Source organism: Orycteropus afer, unplaced genomic scaffold (assembly GCF_000298275.1).
Source record: "Orycteropus afer afer isolate SDZICR_OR568_19922 unplaced genomic scaffold, OryAfe1.0 scaffold00302, whole genome shotgun sequence".
NCBI classification, from domain to species: domain Eukaryota; kingdom Metazoa; phylum Chordata; class Mammalia; order Tubulidentata; family Orycteropodidae; genus Orycteropus; species Orycteropus afer.
Window position 1 is genome coordinate 1,467,621 of NW_006921889.1, and position 9,544 is coordinate 1,477,164.

The following is a 9,544-nucleotide window of genomic DNA, read 5'->3' on the forward strand; positions in this document are numbered from 1 at the left end:
TTGAACCGCCAGCCTTCAGGTTAGCAGTAAAATGCCTTAGGCACTACACCACCAGACCTCCTAATTACAGGGTAACCTCGAAGTAAAATAATAAGCTTTCACATCAAAATTAAAAAGAGGACAAGCACAAATACTTAAAAAATGCTAAAACAATAGCAATGAAGGAGCTGATAACACGATTCAAACAAAATGAGCCCAACACAGAAAATTATATGGAACAAAGAAATCAGCAACACCACAAAAAATAAAAATAACAAAATGACATCAATAAATTCATACTTGTCAATAATTACACTGAATGTAAATGGATTAAATGCACCACTCAAGAAATGGAGAGTTGCAGACTGGATAAGAAAACACAATCCATCAATATGCTGTCTGTAAGAGACACACCTTAGACACAAAGACAAAAATAGACTACAAATCAAAGGTTGGAAAAAGATACACCAAGTAAATGGAAAACAAAAAAGAGCAGGAGCGGCAATATTAATTTCTGATAAAATTCACTTTAAGACAAAAACCACTATAAGAGAAAAGGAAGGACATTATGTAATGATTGAAGGATTGATTGAACAAGAGGACATAACCATAATAAATATCTATGCACCCAATGAAAAAGCCCCAAAATACATAAATCAGACTTTAGCAGAATAGAGAAGACAAGTAGATGACTCCACAGTAATAGTAGGAGACTTTAATATACCACTTTCAATAAAAGATAAAGCAATTGGAAAGAAACTCAACAAAGATGCAGAAGAACTAAACAATACGATCAACCAACTTGACCTTACAGACATCTACAGAGCACTTCACCCAATGACAGAAAAATATACATTCTTTTCCAGCACACATGGAATATTCTCTAATATTGACCATATGTTAGGCCACAAAGCAAGCCTCAATAAATTTAAAAACACTGAGATACTGCAAAGCATCTTCTCAGGTCACAATGCTATGCAATTAGAAATCAACAATAAGAAGACTAATGGTAAAAGAGAAAATACATGGAAACTGAATAACACCCCTTCAAAAATGACTAGCTAAAAGAAGAAAACAAAATGAAATTTAAAAATTCTTTCAATCACTAGAGAATGAAAACACAAAATCCTTGGGACACAGCAAAAGCAGTGATCAGAGAGTAATTTATAGCAATAGATGCACACATCAAAAAAGAAAGAAGAGCCAAAATCAACACCTTAATCCAATATCTCCAACAATTAGAAAAAGAGCAACAAAAAATGCTTACAGTAACCAGAAGAAAAGAGGAAATGAAGATTCGAGCAGAAATAATTTAAACAAAAAATAGAAAGACAATAGAAAAAATCAACAAGACTAGAGTTGGTTCCTTGAAAAGATTAATAAAATCAACAAACCACTGGCAAACATAACAAAGGAGAAGATGCAAAACACAAATAAGAAATAAAAGGAGTGATATCACAACAGAACCAACAGAAATAAAAAGAATAATATCGGGATTCTATGAAGAACTGTACGCCAACAAATTTGAAGACCTAGAAGAAATGGACAGATTTCTAGAAACACACTACTTACCTAAACTAACATACACTACGGTAGAAAACTTCAACAGACCCATAACAAAAGAAGAAATTGAACAGGTTATAAAAAAAAATTAGCAACAAAAAAAGTGCTGGGCCAGATGGTTTCACTGGAAAATTCTACCAATCATTCAGAGAAGAGCTGACACCAATCCTACTCAAACTATTCCAGAACATAGAAGAGGATGGAATCCTCCCAAATTCATTTTATGGAACAAGCATAACCCTGATACCAAAACCAGGCAAAGACACCATTAGAAAGGAAAACTACAGACCAATATCCCTCATGAATATAGATGCAAAAGTCTTCAACAAAATCGTAAACAATAGACTCCAACAATATATCAAAAATATAATGCATCATGACCAAGTGGGATTCATACCAAGTATGCAAAGATGGTTCAACATTAGAAAAACAATCAATGTAATCAATCACATAAGTAAAATAAAGGGAAAAAAATAACATGGTCATATCAATAGATGCATAAAAGGCATTTGATAAAAGCCAACATGCATTCCTGATAAAAACTCTTAGAAAAGTAGGAATAGAAGGGAAATTCCTCAACATAATAAAGGGCACATATGCAAAACCAACAGCCAACATCATTCTCAATGGATAGAGACTAAAAGCATTCCCCCTTGCCAACAAGGACTAGACAAACATGCCCTCTATACCCACTTCTATTCAACATTGTATTGGAAGTCCCAGCCAGGGCAATAAGCCTGGAAAGAGAAATAAAAGGCATTCAAACCGGTAAGGAAGAAGGAAAAGTATGCCTATTTGCAGACAATATAATCCTATATATCGAAAATCCAAGAGACTCATCAAGAGAACTACCGGAACTTATTGAAAGATTTAGCCTAGTGGCAGGATACAAGATCAACGTACAAAAATCAGTTGGATTCCTCTACACCAGCAAAGAGGTCTCTGAAAAGGAAATAAGTATATCAATGCCATTAATACTGTTGTTGTTGTTGTCAGGTGCGGTCGAGTCATCTCCAACTCATAGTGACCCTATGCACAGCAGAATGAAACACTGCCCAGTCCTGTACCAGCCTCACAATCCTTGCTATACCTGAGCCCATGCTTGAACAATTTCTCTTAGAAAGATCAGCACGAGGCCGGTCCCCATGAGGTGGAGGTTAAAGATGTCCCAAATGTCCAAACTACCATGCCACCCCATCATTTCAGACATTAACTCCTCCTTCTCCTCCCAGTAATTTCCCCAGTCTTAGTGTTCTGTATTTCACTGTAACGCCTCACAGAACTCACAGACATCCAAGGGCTTATCTCACGTAGTAGTAGCAGAGGCTGGCAGGCTGGCGAGTCCTGGGTCCGTGAGTAGGTCTGGCCGATCCTCCCAACTCTCAGGGTTTGATGAACCTCGATCATCAGATCAGATGACAGTTGCTGTCCCAAATCCAGGGGTGAGATGAGGATGATCCAAGAAAACAAAGCCGGAGCAAGAGGAGAGTGAATCTTCCCAGGAGATTCATAGGTATACCCTCAAGGAAGCTAAGGGTGGTGATTTGAATTATATACCCTCCAGCAATGCAGAACTCAAGATACATTCCACCTGTGTTGCCCCAACAGAATTAACCTAAATCCCATCACAGATTCGATTGCCAGTCATTATAGGGAACGACTACTACCAGCTGCCCAGCCAAGTTGATACCTGACCTTAACTACCACACCACCCTAAATAGGCATGGATAATGAGATTTACAAAACATCACAGAATGGAGGACAATGGCTAGAAGGGCCACTTCAAGCAATTCACTGCAGCCCATCATTGCAGCCCATGTGTCTATCCATCTTGTTGAGGGTTTTCCCCTTCTTTGATGACCCTCCACTTTACCAAGCATGATATCATTCTCCAGGAAATGGTTCCTTCTGACATGACCAAAGTAGGTGAGATGAAGTCTGGCCATTCTCACTTTCAAGGAGCATTCTGGCTGCACTTCCTCCAGGACAGATCTGTTAGTCCTTTTAGCAGTCCCTGGTACTCTTAGCATTCTTCTCCAACAACACAACCCAGAAGCATCAACTTTTCTTTCATCTTCCTTATTCATTGTCCAGTTCTCACATGCATAAGAAGCAATTGAAAATACCATGACTTGGGTTAGGCACAGCTTAGACTTCAAGGAGACATCTTTGCTCTTCATCACTTGAAAGAGTTCTTTTGCAGGAGATTTTCCCAATGCAATACGTCTTCTGATGTCTTGACTGCTGCTTCCATTGGTGTTGATTGTAGAACCAAGTAATACGAAATCCTTGACAACTTCAATCTTTTCTCTATTTATCGTGATCCTGTTGATTTGTCCAGTTGTGAGGATTTTCTTTTCTTTCTTTTCTTTTTAAATGCATTTTATTGAAGTATAATTTATGTACAGTCAAATACACACTAAAGTGACATGGGTCAATGCTTTTTTTTTTTTTTTTTTTTTTTTTGCAGTGTTCCCTCCTCTTCCCTCCCACCCCTGGCAACCAACAAAGAAAGAAAGTTTCCCTCCATATATAAGCCTTTCCTTGACCCTCCACGACAATGAACTAATACTATATTCATCCTTCTGTGATTGACTTATTTCACTCAGCATAATGTCCTCCAAGTTCATCCATATTATGCAGTGTTTTTCAGACTCTACATTATTCTTTAATACTGCATAGCTGTGTATGTACCATAGTTTGATCATGCACTCTTCCGCTGATGGGCACATAGGTTGTTTTCATATTTTTGCTATTGTAAATAGTGCTGCAACATGGGTGTGCATATATCTGTTCCTGTCCTGGGTCTCACCTCTCTAGGATATATACCTAGTAAAGGGATTGCTGAGTCAAATGGTATCTCCAATTCCAACTTTCTAAGGAATCACCATATTGCTTTCCACAATGTTTGTATCACTTCACAGTCCCACCAGCAGTGTATGAGAGTCCCAATCTCTCCACATCCCCACCAGCATTTGTTATTTTCTCTCTCATTGAACCTTGCCATCAGTGCTGGGGTGAGACACTATATCATTGTTGTTTTGATTTGCATCTCTCTGATGGCCAATGATTGTGAACATCTCTTCATGTTTTAACTGGCCACCTGAATATCCTCCTTAGTGAAGTGCCTATTCATGTCTTCTGCCCATTTTTCAATTGGATTGCTAATTCCTTTGGTGTTGAGGCATTGAGGTTTTCTATAAATCTTAGAGATAAGTCCCTTCCCAGATATGTAATTATCGGCAAATATGAATTTGTTCCTGTCATTTCTGTTATGTGTTTTTTTGTGGTGTCAATTTCTTTGTTCCGTGTAATTTTCTATTCTGAGCTCGTTTTGTTTATGAATCGTGTTATCATTTCCTTCATTGCTATTGTTTTTGTATTTGCTGAATATTTATACTGGTCCTCTTTTTTATTTTGATGTGAAGGTTTATCATTTTTCTTTGAGGTTACCTTGTGATTTACAGGTTTCTTCCCAAGTTTAGAACACTCTGTTCTATCTTGTAGTTATCTTGACTTTCCTACCATCTAGAAGTTCTGTATTGACACAGATTTTGTTCCCTCTTTTTGGTCTGAAGTTGTCCTCATTTGTCAATTGATGTCTCTGGTTCCCTGTTTACAATCTTGTAGGCTTATTTACTTTGGATACTTCCATAGCTGGATTGGTTTCTGGGCTATATCATCATGTGTGTTAATGGTCAGTTGTTGGCTGCTATTGCTTCTCTGTCCAAAGGACTCCTCCCTTTAGCATCTCTTGTAAGGTTGGTCTGGTTTTAACAAATTCCCTTAGTTTCTGCTTATCTGGAAATGTCCTAATTTCACCATCATATTTGAGGGACAATTTTGCTGGGTACATAATTCTTGGTTGGAAATTTTTCTCTTTCAGTGTTTTATACATACCATCCCATTGTCTTCTCGCCTGCATGGTTTCTGCCAAGAAATCAGAACTTAGTCTTATTGGTTGCCCCCTGTAAGTAACTTTTCATTTTTCCCATGCTGCTCCCATCATTCTTTCTTTGTCTTTGGTTTTGGTGAGTTTGATGATGATATGTCTTGGTGATTTTCTTTTGGGGTCTATACTGTTTGGGGTTCATTGGGCTTCTTGAATGGATATATTCTCTTTCATTGTACCAGGAAAATTGTCTTCCAACAAATCTTCGACAATTTTTTTCTGTGGTTTTATTTGTCTCTTCCTGGTCTGGAATTCCAATTACTTGTAGGTTATTCCTTTTGATGGTATCCCACATGAACCTTAGGCTTTCTTCATTTTGTTTTTATCTTTTTTTTGATTTATTTCTTTCCAAAGAAATGTTCAGGTATTTATTTGCCTTAGTCTCCCTAAGTCTGTCTTCCATTGATTCAATTATGCTCATTTGCCCATTCAATGTCTTATCTGTTTCTAGAAAATTTAGTATTAATCTTCTGGACTTCCGTGTGTATATTTTGTATCATTTCTAATTTTTCATTTATTTTGTCATTTTGTTCTCGGATTGTCTTTCGAAATACTTCTAGGGTTTTCTCTGTGTTTTCCTTGATCTGCCTCTCAGTTCATTGAAGGTACCTAAATATAATTCTTTTGAATTCCTTATCAGGGAGTTCCAATGCTGTGTCTTCCTCAGGGATGTGTTTTGTGTCTGTATCCTGCTCCCTTGTTTCTCCTGCTTTATCTTGCATCTTTGTGTGGACTGTGATACTCTGTTGTCTCTGAGGCATTGTGACATTTTGTGTTTATATTTAATCAGTGATTGGATGTTGAAGTGACTTGCCCACGATTTTTGTTTTCTTTGTTTTGTTTGTATGTTATCTATACAAGCAGGGTACTGTGCAATGCTCCTCCATTCACTAGTTGACAGCACTTATACACTCACCACCTGTCTCCTTTCCTGTTCCTGTTGTCAGCCTCTCTTACGCCCCTGCCAACCTTGGCAAACAGAGCCTATTCTTAGGTCCCTGGAATCCGAATGAGAATGCTATCACTTTAAAATCCAAAATGATTTTCCACTTGTAAAGATTCAAAATGGCTGCACCCTGAGTCACTTTAAATATCCAAAATGGCCACCATTTGTAAACATTCAAAATGGCTGTGCCCTCCAGACAGCGGAAAGTCAACTGCTCAGGTTGTCTCCCTCCTTGCTGTTTCCCTTCCTAGTCATAGCCCACCAGCTCAGTCATCCCTGCAGCCCTTGGTGACCAGGGCTGATCTTTAGGTCAATTCTCAGGTCATAACACCACTTGGAAATATTCAGGCTGTTGGTCCCATCAGAGTAGCTGACTGTTCACAGCTCCAATTGTCTCTGTACTCACTGTTTTATTCTGGTTTTTCCACTAGTTGGTGCCTAATTCACTTCTGTATAGTTCCTTCCAAAGCTCAGGGCTCCAGGATTATCTTCTGTATCCTGTCAATTGTTTTTTCTTCTTTGTTGAAGAGGGTCTGTGTCACTTGTCTGCCTGTTTCTCCATCTTACCCGAAGTCAGTTGTGAGGATTTTTGTTTTCTTTATATTAAAGTTTAATCCATACTGCAGACTGTAGTCTTTAATCTTCATCAGTAAGTGCTTCAAGTCATCCTCACTTTCAGCAATCAAAGTGGTGTCATCTTTGTATTGCAGGTTGTTAATGAGTCTTCCTCCAATCCTGATGCCATGTTCTTCTTCATATAATCCAGCTTCTCAGATTACTTCCTCTGCATTCAAGTTGAATAAGTAGTGAAAGAATACAATCCTGATGCACTCCCTTCTTGATTTTAAACCATGCAGTATCCCCTTGTTCTATTCGAATGACAGCCTCCTGATCTATGTACAGGTTCCTCGTGAGTACAGTGAAGTTTCTGGAATTCCCATTCTTCTCAATGTTATCCATAATTTGTTATGATCCAAACAATAGAATGTTTTTGCATAGTCAATAGAATGTTTTTGCATAGTCAATAAAACATAAATAAACATCTTTCTGGTATTCTGGTATTCTTTGCTTTATGCGAAGATACATCAGCAATGATATCCCTTGTTCCATGCCATCTTCTGAATCCAGCTTGCATTTCTGGAAGCTCTCAGTCAATATACTGCTGTATGTGAAGTATTTTCACTAAGAATTTACTAGCATATGATATTAATGATATTGTTCAATAATTTCCACATTCTGTGAGATCACCTTTCTTTGGAATGGGTACAGATATGGGTCTCTTCCAGTCAGTTGGCCAGGTAGCTGTCTTCCAAATCTCTTGGCATAGCCAAGTGAGTGCCTCCAATGCGGCATCCATTTGTTGAAACATCTCAATGGGTATTCCATCAATTCCTGGAGCCTTGTTCTTCACCAGTTCCTTCAATGAAACTTCAACTTCTTCATTCAGTACCATTGGTCCTTGATCATACAACACCTCCTGAAATGGATGAACATTGACCAATTCTTTTTCGTACAGTGATTCTGTGTATTCCTTCCATCTTCTTTGGATGTTTCCTGCATCATTCAATATTTTGCCCATAGACTCTTTCAATACTGAAACTCAAGGCTTAATTTTTTCCCTCAGTTCTTTCACCTTGAGAAATGCCAAGCATGTTCTTTCCTTTTGGTTTTCTAACTCCAGGTCTTTGCACATTTCATTATAAAAATTGGCTTTGTCTTCTTAAGCTGCTCTTTGAAATCTTCAGTTCAGCTCTTTTATCTTGTCATTTCTTCCATTTGCTTTAGCTACTCTCTGCTCAAGGACAAGTTTCAGATCTCTTCAGACCTCCATTTGGTATTTTCTTCCTTTCCTGTCTTTTTAATGACATCTTGCTTTATTCATGGATGATGTACTTGATGTCATCCCACAATTCCTCTGGTTTTTGGTCATTGGTTTTCAATGTATCAAATCTATTCTTTAAATGATCTCTAAATTCAGGAGGGATATTATCAAGGTCATATTTTGGCTCTTGGAGAATTGTTTTAATTGACTTCAACTTCAACTTGAACATGTATATGAGCACTTGGTGGTCCATTCCCCAGATAGCTCCTGGCCTTTTTTTGGCTGAAGATATTGAGTTTCTCCATTACCTCTTGGCATAGATGTAGTCAATGTGTTTCCTGTGTATTACATCTGGTAAAGTCCACATGTATAGTCATCACTTATGCTGTTGAAAAAGGTATTTGCAATGAATATGTCATTGGTCTTGCAAAATTCTATGATGTGCTCTCCAGTTTTATTCCTATCACCAAGGCCATATTTTCCAACTAACAGTAACACTTCTTTGTTTCCAACTTTTGCATTCCAGTCACCAGTGATAATCAACATATCTTTTTTTTTTTTAATTGTGATTTGGGTGAAGATTTACAGAGCAAATTCACTTTCCATAAAGCAGTTCACATATACTTTGTCTCATGTCATTGACCACAGTTTACCACAATGCAACAGCTCCCCTCCCACTTCCTCCCCACAGGTATCTCTTCCCAGTGTCCATTTCTCCATACACTCTTCCCCCCCTGAGCAGTCTCCCTGTGCATAAGCAGCCCTTCTTTCTCACATGATTGTTCTCTCCAAGCAGTGTATCTACCGGAGGTAAATGTTTAACTCATATGCCTGTATTTTGTTTGGCTGAAAACTACAGGTGTGGGTTCAATTCCAGACCTGAAGGGCAGCTAGGAGCCATAGTCACAGTGGATCCATCAGGCTCTATCGGACCAGCAAAACTGGTCCCCACCATTTTTTTTGTTTTCTCCAAATGATTTTGAGTTTTGTTCCACATTGTTCTCCCTCTCTATCAAGGATCTCCTACATACACCCCCTTCCAAGTGGATGACAGTGGTAGCCGGGCACCATCTAGTTCTTCCGGTCTCATAGATGTATAGGCTGCAGATCGGATGGTGTACCAGTCGCTAGGACTAATTGTTTCCATGAAGTTTGGTTTTCTTCATTCTTCTTTGCTCTGGACGAGGAGAGATCCATCGTTGCATCTAGATGGCAGCTTGCTAGCTTTTAAGATCCCAGTCGCTACTTGCCAAAGAAGAAGGTAGAACAGTGTTTTGTATAG